This window comes from Sitophilus oryzae, unplaced genomic scaffold (genome assembly GCF_002938485.1).
Source record: "Sitophilus oryzae breed Bouriz unplaced genomic scaffold, Soryzae_2.0 scaffold_866_pilon_pilon, whole genome shotgun sequence".
Classification (NCBI taxonomy): domain Eukaryota; kingdom Metazoa; phylum Arthropoda; class Insecta; order Coleoptera; family Curculionidae; genus Sitophilus; species Sitophilus oryzae.
In genome coordinates, this window is record NW_022147490.1 from 273117 (window position 1) to 289440 (window position 16324).

The 16324-nt window shown below is 31.5% G+C and overlaps 1 protein-coding gene and 1 long non-coding RNA gene across 2 annotated transcripts in view; one reads left to right on the top strand and one right to left on the bottom strand.

Annotated features, from left to right (window-relative positions):
* The window catches only part of LOC115890474 (potassium/sodium hyperpolarization-activated cyclic nucleotide-gated channel 2-like), a 224628-nt gene that overhangs the window by 178076 nt on the left and 30228 nt on the right, over positions 1-16324 (bottom strand). The gene's annotated exons all lie outside the window — the stretch shown is intronic.
* LOC115890470 lies at positions 117-434 on the top strand. Its single transcript, XR_004051652.1, has 2 exons — positions 117-290; positions 352-434. It is a non-coding gene; the product is annotated as an uncharacterized LOC115890470 (long non-coding RNA).

Genomic DNA, 16324 nt, shown 5'->3' on the forward strand with positions numbered 1-16324 from the left:
AGTCAGAAAGTTGTAATCGCCATAATATGCACACGTTTCCACGCTACTTATGGGTAGTGTACTTATATTCTTTCTAGAAATTATACCATCCAGGTCCATTATACCATCCTATTTAATTATTAAATGAAAGTGTGAAAGAGATATCAAGGGCTATTCAGTTAAAATATCAACCGGCCAGTCTAGGCCCTGTTGTGAACCAGAAGGTCTGCTAAGTTGGATGTTGGATATAGAATGGAAGGAATATCATGGCCGAGAACAAGGCATAATTGTATGTCCCTTGATGTAGGAGGGTAGGTTTGTTTCTAATAGGCAGTAAAACCAAAAATTCTACTGTGAATCTTCATATTCTAGGCCTGTAAAAATAAATAATTCCTGGAGCCATCTCGAGGTATAGTACTCAAGTCGGAGCGAATCAATTGATAGCACGATGAAAAGAAATAATAGTCATCATAAAACTGTAAATATGTATATAACTAGTACAATGTAGCTATTTAACTGTAAGTACAATGTAGCTAGATATTTAGGAGAATAGGGGTATTATAAATTAATACAAAATACAATAATTGGTCATTCTTTCCATTCCCATTCAATTCCTCCCATTTAATCGTTTTCCCATAAAAAAAGGAAAATTAAAATTAAGAGTGCCCTTAACCAAAAATAGTGAAATAAATGGAGATAGTCAAATTTTATATTAGCGTGTAAGACTTTGAATAAAAAGGGGTAAAATGATTATAAATGCTGTATCCTTTAATATCATGATAATATAAAATTTGAGTAGGTATCTCCATTTATTTCACTGTTTTTGGTTAAGGGCACTCTTAGTTTTAATTGCCTTAAAAATAGTAAATATAATAATAATTTAAATCTCCCGCTCTTTCATAGTTCGTTCCTGTAGCCAACTAGAGGGCGCCAAAAGCGCCATCTCCCAATATTTTACCACGCGATTTACCACTCTCTAAACTATTAACTTTCTCTATGGACCGGACTATTATTTAAAAATAAATATTACTATTATCGCCTAGTGAGTAGAGCTCGCAATGAGACAGAGAAAGGGCCAAAAGGTGGGGATAAATGTTAGTGGGGGGGAGGAGTCAAGAAGACGCGAGAGTCTCATTATAAAAGTTGAGCAGGCTTAGTTAGTTTTACTTTGAACGCCTCTGGTACCAGTTGTACTATGTCAGATGGGATGGTCGACAAGCATTACCACAGTCAACCACCTCGGAAGAAACCGAGTGTTATGAAGACGATGAAAGCGATTTCGAGTCGGAGGAATCAAAAGAAGAAACGGACGATGAAGAGTTAACGTTTCCTGACTCCTCGAGCTGATGGGTGCCTGCTTCACCACCGGATGATTTTGATGGTCCGGCAGACAGCAGCTGGATGTGGATTTCTGAAACCATCAAGGATGAGGAAGATCATGGAGAAGCAGAGACGACTACTCCACATCTATAGACAGTAGTCGACTAGGCTCAAAAAAATCGGCCACCAAAGAAGTAGTAAGAAAAAGAATAAAACAAAAACAGAAATAAACTTCAGTTATTTATTGTGTAAAGTTTAATATTTAAAAACTTAATCGACTAGATTCAAAAAATCGGTTCTTTTCAGAGCCACAAAACAATTAAAAAAAGGAATAAAATCAACCCATTTAACGAATTATAACTAAAGATAGAATCGTATAATATTAATACACTTTTCTGTCTTTCGAAAACCTACTATCCCGTGTTTCAAATTCGACTTTTACATCTGCGGTTAAAGATTTTACAAGTTCTACTGGTAAGAGCAATCAATAACGCATATCACATTCTTCTTGTATTCTACAAAATGCATTATATGGTATTTAAATTCGCCTCCAAAATAGTTCCTCAGAAAATTTTCATAATTATAATACGGAGATCATTCCATGAAACAAAATTAACCAAAATTAAGCTAATTGCAATTAACAACGGCTACAACACCAGTGTGATTGTGTTATTAATAAATAATTAAGAAAAACTTCAAACTCTTTTTCAAATAAATCCGAAAATACACAGCCGGATCTCGATAGAATATATCAAAGTATTTGAACCACTGGAATACAGGGTGAGTCTTAAATATGTGCAAATATTTTTAGTTGTAGTATATTTCGACCCCAGAACACGATTACGAGGTTTTTTTTACGATTAAGAAATTTTTTTTAAAAATTTTGGATTTTTTTTTAGTTAAAAAACGTAATTTCTTGATAATATGGCAACATAGGTAGTAAATTAAATTTACAAGAAAAAAAAACCGCAAAAGATCCAGTGATTCTGAAAACTTAAGTAAAAAAAGTAAGCTTCTTTTTGAAGCAAAAAAACTCGGTTATTTTGGAATTATTTGAAAAACGGTAAAGAGAAAACATTTTTTTGACGAGATCTGCAAGCCCTGGAAATATTTGCACTTATTTAAGACTCACCCTATATATTATAAAAGTTGATTAATGTTTTTTTGCCGGGTAATCTATAGATACAATGTTTTTAAAAAAGTAAATTATAATTACTTAATGAGTTATGCTGTAGCCACTATCAATTCATTATTTTTAACGCGTATAGGTAATTATTTCAGTTTATTTTTTATGGGAATTTTAGTTCTTATCAACTTTTTCTAGCTAATTAAAGAAACAGTAGGCACATCTTTTGTGTTCCTTTATTTAAAATTAGTCTGAGAGATATTCTGATTAAACAGAAAATACTATTTTATCCAAAGATATTTAAACTTGAGTTTTATCTTTGATTTTATCCGTATTTTCTATTTTAGAATTAGCGTTTATTACATCTAATATTTTTCCAGTGTCTCCTTATCGAGTTTTCGCTCTTTCTCCTTTTCATTAGTCTTCATTTTCGCTCTCAGAACTCTGTATGTAAATGTCTATTCTTTTCTTAAAATCTTCCTGTGTTAAATTCCTAGTAATATCGATATATTTTTTAGTTATTTTCTTTTTTGCGCTTTTTATTATGTTTTTTTTATTATATTTCCGATATTTTTATTGGTATTTGGCTCATACATTAAACAGAATTTAAGAATTTATTATTTTAAAAAAAATGGTCACAATAGGTTGGAAAAAAATGCTTTTGCTATTTTTATTGCCCCTTCTAATTGACAAATAAATAAATACAATATTTAACAATAAAAGGCAATAAAAGGTGTAGTTTAAACTATACTGTATACAAATAAACAAAAAATTGACTGAATAGTATAATACCAATTTAATAATAATAGTATACATGGTGTTCCAGGCTACGCATACATTAGAACTGTGTAGAGAACTACAATATCTAGATCGGAGATTTTTTGCACATCATTATTTCACAACGAGATCCATCGAATATTTTTTTTAATATGGCGGCACTTCCGGAAATACCGGAAGTTGACAGCAACTTTCTTATTTTAAATGTGTACCCCCATTTTTTATTACATACTTTAATTTTCTGTTAAAATTGAAATTAGTAATTTCAGATTTATAATAATTAACACATTTCTCAGAATAATTTTGTTATTTATTTTGACAAGCTGCGAAGCTTCTATTGATGCGGGTGAAGCGTCGCATCCCTTCAAAATATTGTAATACTTTTTTTTTATTTAAAAAAGTCACTGAGATCTCCAATAATAAATTAATAGTGGAGTGCTTTAAGCTTTAAACTGTTACATTTTTTGTATATTTTATTTTTGTAACTTCAAAATTAAAAACTACCTAAAAATATTTTCTTTTCCATAGCAACTGTTAAAATTGCCTTATATCTATCAAAAATAATAGATAAAATAGTAAGGTAAAGTAAGGTATGTTGGTGGTACAGATAAATTGGTGATAGTTCTTTAATAATTTTTCAGCAACTCGCCTATTCAGTGAGAGGCCTTAAAACATGTCGGTGAAATCTATCTAATATCCCCTACATGAAAACGTTTGATTCGTGCCGGTAAATAAAGTCATTCAATTTGACGATTTTTGTGATATAAATTGATTTTATTTGTAGTTGGCGAATTATTGAAAGGTTAGAGTTCGTTCCTGTGTTATCCCATAGGGAATATGCTACTTTTTAATGTGGTACAATAATAATGAGCTTAAAATATTGTTTGCTCTTGTGGGGGCTTAAGTTATTCGGCCATGTACTTAGCGATTTTGCATGCAAAACGTGAATGTTAGGACACACTTTTAAATAAAATTATAAATGCACTTTTTAGAAGACTTTTTAAGGATGTTAGTGTTTTAGTCAGTTACTAAAAATGATGATGTTGTTCCTTCTGATCCCCTTTTGGAGAAATCCAGCGTCGACAATTTGTTTTTACTGCCTTCTGCAAGTTTAGCCAGCAAAGCAACACGACGGACTAAAACCAGAGACTCTGCAAAATGGCTAACTGATCCGGAATTACCAACACAGCTACAAGCAGGACCTTCGGGATTAGTAAACTCTAGAGCGTCTAACATAAAATGTTCTTCGAAAGGAAAGTCCACAAAAAAGAACAAGAAAGAACAGGATGATGATGGTTGGCACTGAGGTGTGAATCAGCTATCGAAAAGATGTGAACGTTAAAAATGGTGCCTTATGGGTTCAGTGCTCTTTTTGCTGTGTTCCGTATTACACAAATTGTCAAACGAGACCTGACGATGAAGACATCTTTATGAGCGACGGTTGTGATGAGCAGTCTTCAAACGAAAAAATATTATTATTATTTCTACTAGGTAAAATACTTGTTTTGTAATAAACTTAAACATTTTCAGCCATCTTATTTTCAACTGCTCGTAATCTCATATATAACCAAAATACCTTTCCACTATCACCAAATTAACTTACCTATAACCAAATTACCTAACCAATTTGTATTTTTTCAAATGGATTTTTTCTGTCAAAATTGACATCATCTTATCGTTTTGTATACAGGGTGGTCCGAATTGTATTCGGGAAACTTCGGCAGCGTATTCTGCAGATAAAAATTGTTAAAAATCATACCACACATTCATTTTTATTTCGATTTTTTCTAAATAATTTCTGAAGTAACGTCAATATTTGGATGAAAATTGGTGTCTGGGAGTTTTTTGACATGAGAAATTTGATTTTGGTGTCAATATGACTCCTACTAGTAGAGAGCGCCACCTACATGTGTTTTAACTGTTTTGAAGCATAATAACTTTTTGTCTGTACCTGTATAAAACTACCGAATGTGATGTAGTACATCTCTGTGACTTTTTGCGTAAGAAATATCTCTTTGTAAAAATCGCTACGAGCAACCGTTCTTAAGATATTTAGAATGGAAATAGACAATACATGTCATTATTGACAAAAAAATAAACACGTTGAGAAGAGAGTTATTTCACTAAAATAATAAATTTGGGAAATTTTTATTTTTTTAAATTAATCATAATTTTTTCTGTAAAAATGATGATAAAACAGTTTTTATTGAACTTTTAGAAAAACATTAAAAAAAAAAACATTTCAAATTTATGATTTCAGTCTAATAACTATTTAGTCAACATGTTTAGTTTATGTCAATGATGACAGGTATTGATAATTTCGATTCCAAATATCTCAAAAACCATTACTCGTAGCAATTTTTACCAAGAAATCTTTTTCATGTAAAAAACGTCGCAAATGTATATTTTTTCACTCAGTAGTTTTATACAGGTACGGACGAAAAATTATTACTCTTCAAACAAGTTAAAAAATATGTAGGTGGCGCCCTCTACTAGTAGGAGTCATCTTGACATCAAAATCAAATTTCTCATGTCAAAAAACTCTCAGACACCAATTTTCATCCAAATATTGACCTTACTTCAGAAATTATTTGGAAAAAATAGAAATAAAATTGAAACTCCAATGAGGTCCAAAACTAAGCATTTTTGGACATACGTTTATACGAACTTTTTTACTTATTTTTATCTGCAGAATATGCTGCCGAAGTTTCCGGAATACAATTCGGACCACCCTGTATATAAGCGATTGTTTGAAACATAAACCTTCCGGATAGGTAAGTTGGAAAAATAATATATCTTCATACGAATTCAAATTGCCCATGTTCAAACAAAAATATCACCAACTTACCTTACTTTACCCTACTTTAACCGCAACGGTAGATTAAATGATAACTTTAACCACAATTTAACAGCGAGGATAGGTTAAAAACTTTATTTCTAACCTAACCAACGCCACCCCAGCACAATATTTTTTCTACTCGTAATAAATTCCTTGAAATAATAATTTCTGAATATTTTTTAAAACGTAACTCGCTATGGAAAAAATATTGTTTTATACACGACGATAAAATTGCATTATCGTCTGCCGAAATTAATTCACTCGCGGTTTCATCGATAAAATACCATTTTATCGTCTTGTAACTAAGAAGAAACGGCGAATGCAGATTCTGTAGGGAAGATGGGGAAACACCAGTACACCTCATCACTGAGTGCGCCGAGACGACAACCATTCGTGCCATGAATTTTTGACTGATATTGGAGATGGAGAACTACCCTCTATAAAACCGTCCCAGATACTGGCTTTTGTCAAAGCCCTGGAACTGTATGATGAGTTATGACTCAAGAAAGGGGGACAAAATGGATCTGTAAGGTCGCAGTGATTAACCCCCCTCCCACTCATTCTAAATTCTAAAAAAAAATCGTCTTGTATAAAAAATAACTATTATTGTGTTGGTAAAATGCTAATATTGCAGTTCTTATTACATCCCCTTGTATTGACGACACGCCACGCCGCCGCTGCTGCCAATATACATATCTTTCTATCCACACACGCTCCATCATAACGACGTAATATTTTATTAATGTATCCAGGGATTTCGCAATCATATTGGTAGCTTAACAGGACAATAATTTTCCATATCTATGTACTAACATTCGAAATTATTCAATATCCAGTTATTCAAGCCCCTGGTGTGCCTGATGCCTGGAACAGAACGCGTTCGAGACGTATATTGGCCAAACGTACTGCGGTTTTTGCTAACACGTGTCGTCTGATGGAATTGGTGCGGCTAGTACCTATGAGGATGTATTGAGGGCGCTTAATGTGGTTTGCGTGATAGTTCGGGCAAAATTTAATCTTTTAATGGGAAAGTATAGTGCTTTCTTGAACTCTCGCAAAAGCAAAATTTATTAAATATTTATTTTGTTCTGTAATTGTAAAAATTCTCCAAAGTTCTAAAGGTTATGTTCAATTTATAAATGGAATTAGAACATAGACGAGAAAAATGCCAGTGAAATATACTTACAATGTGTTTAAGATATTTTATTATTTGGAAGGTAGAGTAACTGCGCAACAGACAATAATAATCTTATTTTTCAATGACAGTGACATTACATAAATCATAAACAGTATTATACAGGGTGAGTCTTAAATATGTGCAAATATTTTCAGGAGTGGTATATTTCGACCACAGGAACACGTCTATGAAGTTTTTTCGCAAAAAGAAGATGTTGAAAATCGTGCATTTCTTTTAAATTTCCCTGTATATTTTTCGAAAACTTTTTAGAACTGCCTGTTCACCGCAAATTTTCCCATGGTATAATTTCTTAATCTCTGATATTACCATAGTTACGGCTTTACTCTATGGTTACGGCACTAAAAGGGATGCAATTACAGAACAAATCCGGTGTCTCTCAAAATTTAAGAAAAAATCATTTTTTTTTAATTTTAAAACTTAAAAAGTCTTTAAAAACCGGTAAAGAGAAAATATGTTTCTTTTATCGAGATCTACCAGCCCTGAAAATATTTGCACTTATTTAAGACTCACCCTGTTGGTTAGGTTAGGCTGAGGTATAGTATGGTTATATATAGGTTATAGCTGAGTTGACTAGGACCACCTACGACCAAAAGCAAGGGCATGGTTTTAATGTAAAAATTACGAAAACATGTTAGTGTTTCCTTCAAAAATAAAACTATTGGGATGAACCAAAAAATAAACTATCGAGGAAAGATATACCTAGATGATAAAATGATTTTTAAATTCCTTGCTTTGTTAACATATCCCACAGGTTATTTGAAACTTTCACCAAAATGTCAACATTTCTTTTTCCCTCGTATAATTGACAGATGGGAGCTTTCATTTTTAAGTTAGAAACATAGATAAATGCAACAAGTTTAGATTGGAAAGCCCGTAAAAATTTTAGGTCGCGAAATTATTTTGGGTCGCGACCGTTATACGCGATCTGGCGCTGCTATAGTGGTCGCTAAGAACAACGGCAAACAAAAAGAGAAATAATTTTCTCTTGTCAATGTCAGAATCTTCAAAAATCATAATAGTCTTTCAACATCTAAACCGCTCTCGTTAAAGAAATTCCGAAAAGTGTTTATAACATCCATTTTCAAAGTAATTATTGCTATTTTGTGTTTAATTCAAGTTTTATTTACTCCAACCGGTGATAATTGTAAAAAAGTGGCATTAAAAACTTAAAAAGCTGTGCTGTGAACTGTGAACTGCAAAAATCATCGTGGATCGTGGCATAACGTCGGTTTCCAATGTTTCATAGGTATTTCATACATGCGTCCTTTTATAAAATAAAGTTTCTTGTATGCAACACACTGTATTTTATTTATAAAATTAAACGAAAATAATAATAAATTTGAATAAACAATATTTGGCGATATAATTCCGGAAAAAGCCGACCCGCTCCGAAATTTTCAAAAGTTTTGGGTCGCGACCGTTGCAAGAATAGCGCCAAATAGTGTTTACATTGTCCTTATGGGCACTTTCCAATCTAAACTTGTTTCATTTATCTATGGTTAGAAAGAGGTACTAAAAAGTAAAATACTTTAGCTACAAATTGCTTAAAAAAAACATCAAAATCGGCACACTATAGAACAATATATATTAAAGTTTAAAATACATCAAAATTTTAAGGTGCTCGTTTTTCATGCCGGTAATCTATTAGAAAAATACTGGCTCAAAAACTTCCAAATGTTTGGTTTGGAAATGAGCAAATACAACACCAAGATCAAGACCTCCTTGATATTACAGTCTAATAGCAGTCTTGATCTTGATCTTGCTGAAAGACTTTTGTGAGCCTTGTACTTTTTTGATAGATTTTTACTAGAAGAACTTCTACATCGAAAAGACATTTGAAAGAAATACAATTTAAAACAAATGAAACATTAAAGAAAGAAACAATATTTGCCTAATCAAATCTATAGCTGTAGTACAACAATAATAATAGTGGATAAAGACAAAAAATGAATTTGAATGAAGGAAAAACTTCATGCACTTCCGAAAATACCGGAAGTTGACCGTAACTTTCTTATTTTAAACGGGTGTCCCTATTTTTTATTAATAGCTTAATATGAACTTAAATTATCTGTAAAATTTTATGAATTTTGATATTAAATACTCTATACGTCTATACCTAAGATTAACAGTTTTTGAGAAAAAAAATGTGGACGAAAATAACGTCCTGTCGGGAAAATATGTATAGCTTAGACCACAGATAACACATAATCAGATTATGTGTTATCTGTGCTTAGACGTCAAATGTATTGATTACCACAGTCAATGTGACAGATAACACATAATCAGATTATTTGTTATCTGTGCTTAGACGTCAAATGTATTGATTACCACAGTCAATGTGACATAAAGAGAAGACATGTGGCTATCTACTTCAAAAATTAAATTGTTCGAATGGCATATAAAAATGACGGTCGCTGTCATGTTCCTTTACCTAAAATAAATCGTTTTTGAGTTATTTAAGATTTTGATTTAAAGCGCATGGTTTTCTTGATTTTAACCAGTAGGCAGTAGGTTATGACTTTAAACGTCAAGTGATGTAAAATCGAGTGTAAATAATATAATATATATAATATATATGGCCATGTCATATTGTGACATTTTGTTCAAAAATCAGTTATGTCATCGATCACCAGTGTCAAGCCAACTTTGCGCAGTTTTTTTTTCGATCATACGCTAGATTAATAATAATATCAACTACTAGATATCAATAAAGAGCGAAAATACGAGATATATTTTTATAAATACACTTTTTAAACTCTTAAGGGGGGAGGCAGGCAGTATTTATAATATAGAAATTCAAATGACAATTTCATGACAGCTACCGCCATTATTATATGACATTCGAACAATTTAGGGTGTTTTCCGTTGCTTGTAACCAAGGTATGGTTATGGTTATATGTTCCGTTTCTATCTCGGTTTCCTGAAAGTTTTCTTATTACGGAACACAGTTCTTGAAAAATATCTACTATAATTGTCACCAAACTAACCAGCGCAGGTTTTTCTGGTTTTGTTTGTCAATAAATGTCATTTATGTGACAGAAATCAAGCAAATATTGGAAGTTCGAGTGAAATTCTCATTTAATTTCTAAAATTTGTAATAATATTTTGTATTTACATCAAAAAGCAATGGAGGTAGGCAGTAGAGGTAAATAAATTTCATTAACTAAATAGAATGACTTTTTAGGACCATTTAAACTTATCATGCGCCCATTATTTCTTAAAGTTAGAAACATTTAAAGAAACCATGAAAAACAAGACAACAAGTAATCGTGAATGTTTTATAAGCTATAAAAATGTAAATATTGATTAGATTTGTTTATTTATTATTGATCTGTTTTAATATTGGACCTGCAAATCTTTACTTGAGCTGTCTAACGAGTTTAACAGTTTATTAATAAAGTACTTTTCAATATTACACTCCATTGAAAAGAAGAAGCAAACGTAAAAGCAGAGAATAGGTCCATTAAAAATGCATAAAAGATAATTTTTATAATAGAGGTATTGAAATTTCGAAAACGTCAACATTTGACGTTTCCATTATTTTCCATATCAAACCGATATTTTTCAGGAACCGCTCTTTACCGTAGTTTACCGGTCTGGTTCGCCTGGTTTTGCAACAACGGAATTTTTGAAGTAGATAGTCACATGTCTTCTCTTTGTGTCACAATGGGCGCGTTCAGGGACGGTCACCTGCTCAGTGGCTGAAGTATCAGCGTTCAATCACAGTTTAAAGAATATAAAATATATCAGTTGACCCACTCTTCGCCCGTATCACAATTCCTCCCGCCGCTCCCTGCTTGTCTTGTAGACTTGGGTCAGCCTACATCCGTTGCTCGACGTGTACACAGCGTTCCAAGTTTATTTTAGTTTTGTTTTCGGCCCGACGCATAGGGTGAACCAAAAATAGTGTTTTAGTTGTTTTGTTCGAATTGTGAATAAAATGTCTACTAGAAATATTTGTGCAGTGGATGGTTGTGAAAGTAGAATGACAGACAATATATTGTTCTTTAGGTGCCCAAAAGATGAAGGAAGGTATGTGTTTATATAGTATAGGATATTAAGTATATAATAATTAAAGTATTAGACATATTAAGTATATTATAATTATGGAAACCTAACTATGAATAAATTGTTTTAAAAATATACATATAAATTAAGAAAAGATTTTACTCGGAATATGCACAAAATATTTATTTTTAACAATTAGTTTATTATTTTAGTAGATATTTTAGAGTAGTAGTAGATACTTTGCTATTATGTTTTGGATTTTGCAGTATTTACCGGTTTGCAAAGTGCATATTAAATTACTATTTAAGATATTTGCATTTTTTTAAATAGCATGTTTTACTTTTTAGATGCTTGTATTTAACTTTAACTACCTACCTGGAAAGTCCAAATTTTATCGTCAGGTAATAAAAATACGTGCATACAACTTCTTCTGTTATTGACAAGTTTTTTAGAGTTTTTACTAAATTTTATGTAACAGTAAATATAACAATTGAGGAGCATATGGGAAAAACGATGAGTATCCAGAAATGATTTTGAGAGAAACCGTTTTTTTTTAATTGAAATTACGCATGGACTTTTATATCCGAGTTTATATCGTTTTTCCCATTTTTAAATGCCTGTTTCTATGTGGCCATTATCGATATTCCCGTTTATTTAGGTACCAAAAGGTGTAGCCCCCTTTTTGGTACTCTCATTATTTTTCCCGTGTGCTCTTCAATTAGTAGTAAATACTGTAATAAATTATATTTGCACATTTCTTAAGTTATAGCATGTTTTGCTTTTTAGCTGTTTGCATTTAACTTGAATTATCTACCTTTTTATTAAAAGGTTATAAAAAGTACTTGGATACAACTTGTCTGGCCATTGTCGCGTACTAATATTATCGAACAGTAAAATTTATTACACAATTAACTACTAACAGTCATAATTACTGTTCATGATAATCATAAAATTTAGAAAAAATTGCAAAAAAATTGACAATGTTAACATAAGTTGTATGCAAAGGTACTTTTATTACCTTACGATAAAATTTGGGCTTTCCGGGTAGGTAATTAAAGTAAAATGCAAACATCTATAAAGCAGAACATGCTATAATTTAAGAAATATGCAAATTATTATTATATATATTAAAAAAATTAACTTATTATATTTATTTAGTATACATTTTTCATATGGGGTTTCCATAATAATTACCCTATTGACAATTCCATATTACAAAGTATTATAAGATAATGTACTTAACTAAAATCCGTTTTTTATTTCACATTTCAATTCATATCGTATTTATATTTGTAAACAATGAGATATGTTATTAAATAATAATAAGAAGAAAGTAAATAAATATTGATCAATTATTAAAGACGCCTAAAACTGTTAATCAATAAAACTAGTACTGTATTTTTATTTTTCTACTTGCTGTATTAAAATTCCTTAGTATTTTTAGTTGATCCCTCGTATACGGCCAGCGTTCTGACTGATAAAATAGCCCTTCCGCTGCACCCGGTAAACGTACAAATTTTTTGTCACCTCGAAGGGTCACGGGCCGCCTTTGAAGTCAAAATAACAATAGAATTCCTTAGAGTGGGTCAACTGATATATTTTATATTCTTTAAACTGTGGTTCGATCAGCCGCTGTGTTCCCTAAAGCGCACAATGGCTGTGGTAAATTTTCTGTAGTTCTCTAGAAACTTATGCTCAGCCTCTCTCTAAGCTCAGCCTGAGACACCTTGTGTACCGCGCAAGTACAACGACATCTGGACGCTCTGTATATGCACATGGGCTGATTACGTCGAGAAGCATTGTCTGGCATAATAAATACGTAATTAGTTACGTCACCGCACCGGGGCGGCTCAAACTCAGAACAGAGTTAAACGAAAGATTAATTTTTAATTAAGCATATGCAGAAGCGTCTCCGAAGCCCAAATTAGGCGGCATGTCGCGTTAAATCTCGACTGGACCCCACTCGACGGAAACAAGCAATCAGTTGTAAAAAGCGGCTTTGAATAAAACACTCCTATTAGATATAGCAACTATTAGATAAATGTATTATTCGTTTAGTGAGAACAATATGTTACCACGAAGTTATTACGACTTATTGATTACTATAAATTGAAAATACAAAATTCCTTCGTTTTAAGTCCGGACTTGTCAATGCAATGCGTGATTTTGAATTAAATGCATGTCTAGAAAAATAGTATTCTATACCATTGGACGGCGCCATATGAAATAATACTGCGTGTATCCGGAAAAGTATTAAAAATTTTAAAATACTTTAAATACAAAAAATGTTCATTTTTTAATTCTCCATCTAATAAAAAAATAATATACAGGGTGTTCCATTTAAAAAAAAAACGATGGAATATTATTTTATATTTTTGAAAGTTTGGTGTAAAACATTGAACATCCTGTATGATTTACGATTACAATATTTACAGCAAAGTAAGAACAGACCATCTAAAGTAAATATCTATCGACCATTTGACCTCATGGTTAAGCCGCCACTGGTAAAGACAAAAATAAATGTATGATACCATATGCCAAAGAGTACGCGAAATTTATATTAAAAATTTTTTTTATGATAAAAAAAACTTCCGTCCATAAAGCTATTATATTTTGTTAGAAGCTTGAAAAACACTCTAAAATAAAATTATATCTATTTTATAACAGAAATATTAACTGAAATATACCTAGAGCACCGATAAAAGAGAGAACGATAAAATTTTATGGCACATTCAAAATTACAGGCATAAAATGAGATGCATCAAACCAAATGGTATTGATTTTGAATTAAATGTACTCCTAGAAACTATCTTCTTCTATAACATGGAAAATTTCTCGTAAAATTTAACATAATTGATTTCGAATCGTCTTCTAAAATTTACACTTCACACTTCTTTCAGAATTTTAGTATTCTTTCCACAGTAGAAAATATCAAATTTTTATTCCTAAATTATGTCAATCTAGGATTATTAACAAAAAATACCGCACGATCGAGAAAAAAACGGCGTCCAGTTGGCTGGGAAATGATAATGATGGGAAACTTTTTTAAGTTAAAGTATCATAAATATACATATATATTATATTATATTAATATCATTTTATATAAACATAATATTCATTTAAACCAAAATCTCGTAACAGAAAACTAAAGTGTGAAAGCGAATAACAATGTCAGGAAATAAAGAAATAAACGTGGCAACTTGATATTTTTTACAACAGAGCTACCACCTAAATCCCCAGCGGGAAATTTAAATTCCAGTTAGTCAGCCCGTCGTCGAATATGTCCACGGTTGGCAACAATAAATTTAAAAATGGCGCTCTCGACTACGTAACTAAAAGTTTAATTGGTATCGACTATACATCATACCTTGAACAAACAAAAAAAAAACTAATGCAAGGCAGCCATGAGACAGCTTTATTCAATGTCCCATCCTTGATTTTAGTTCATGTTAGTATACACAAAACAGATATGTGCTTAGTGCATTTGTCGCAAATACTAATATTTATTTAGGCGTTTGTTAGTAGCATTTCCTTCGATTTATTTGCTTGACATAAAATCATTCATTGAAATAAATTAATTTATGTGTTTCTAATCAAATATGTTGTTTATATTAATGTACCTTGCAAATGCGGTCAGTTGTATGCTGAAGACATAAGATGTTTAGTCTAGTAACGAGATATTCTGTCTCGAAGATTCCTGAATTTTCTCTCCAAGTCTTAACGCTCCGAAGATAGATTTCATAAGTATCATTGATTGATGGGACAAATTGTTTATTAACTCGGCAAAAATTTAATATTTTTTGATGATTCAAAGTTCATTTAAAAGGTAGGATCAACAGCTATCACATTTTGGAAGTTGTTTGAATTCTGCTATATTTTATGATAATAAAATTAAAAAACTGGGCAAACTTTCCTTGGCCCTAAAAGCCACTCACGAATAGTTGTTTTTTTAATAAAATGTGATTAAACAACTACTTCAAACTTTCTGAGTTGCTTAAATAGACTCTAAGATCAACTGTTAAAAAAACTCTTGAAAAATAAGCTATATTATGAGTGCAAATATGAATAAGTTTGTAAAAATCTGAAAATTTTTGGGTCAATGAATGGTATTAATAATTAATGTATTACAGTATAAGTATTAATAGTATTATACGCTTAATTATCTATATGAATATTTGTATTTCACTTTTGTGAATAGTGAATAAAAGTTGTACTTTGTTGTAGATATATATCCTAACCTAACCTAACACTGACGAAGGCTGTAGTGTTGGCCGAAAGGCTTTTTCTTAGTCTAAAGATTTTTAAACCAAATAAAAACATAATTCAACGTTTTCGGAATGTAATGACCCAAGAAAATTAATTTGAGAGTATTATTAATTATATTTATTTACAACCACATATGTAATACTGACATTACTGAAGAAGAAGAAGAAGAAGAAGAAGAAGAAGAAGAAGAAGAAGAAGAAGAAGAAGAAGAAGAAGAAGAAGAAGAAGAAGAAGAAGAAGAAGAAGAAGAAGAAGAAGAAGAAGAAGAAGAAGAAGAAGAAGAAGAAGAAGAAGAAGAAGAAGAAGAAGAAGAAGAAGAAGAAGAAGAAGAAGAAGAAGAAGAAGAAGAAGAAGAAGAAGAAGAAGAAGAAGAAGAAGAAGAAGAAGAAGAAGAAGAAGAAGAAGAAGAAGAAGAAGAAGAAGAAGAAGAAGAAGAAGAAGAAGAAGAAGAAGAAGAAGAAGAAGAAGAAGAAGAAGAAGAAGAAGAAGAAGAAGAAGAAGAAGAAGAAGAAGAAGAAGAAGAAGAAGAAGAAGAAGAAGAAGAAGAAGAAGAAGAAGAAGAAGAAGAAGAAGAAGAAGAAGAAGAAGAAGAAGAAGAAGAAGAAGAAGAAGAAGAAGAAGAAGAAGAAGAAGAAGAAGAAGAAGAAGAAGAAGAAGAAGAAGAAGAAGAAGAAGAAGAAGAAGAAGAAGAAGAAGAAGAAGAAGAAGAAGAAGAAGAAGAAGAAGAAGATCAAAAATCTCTCGACAGTAATGAAATACTTCCCTCCTCCGGTATGTAGTATGTGTGTTATTAGGAAGTTATAGGTACTTT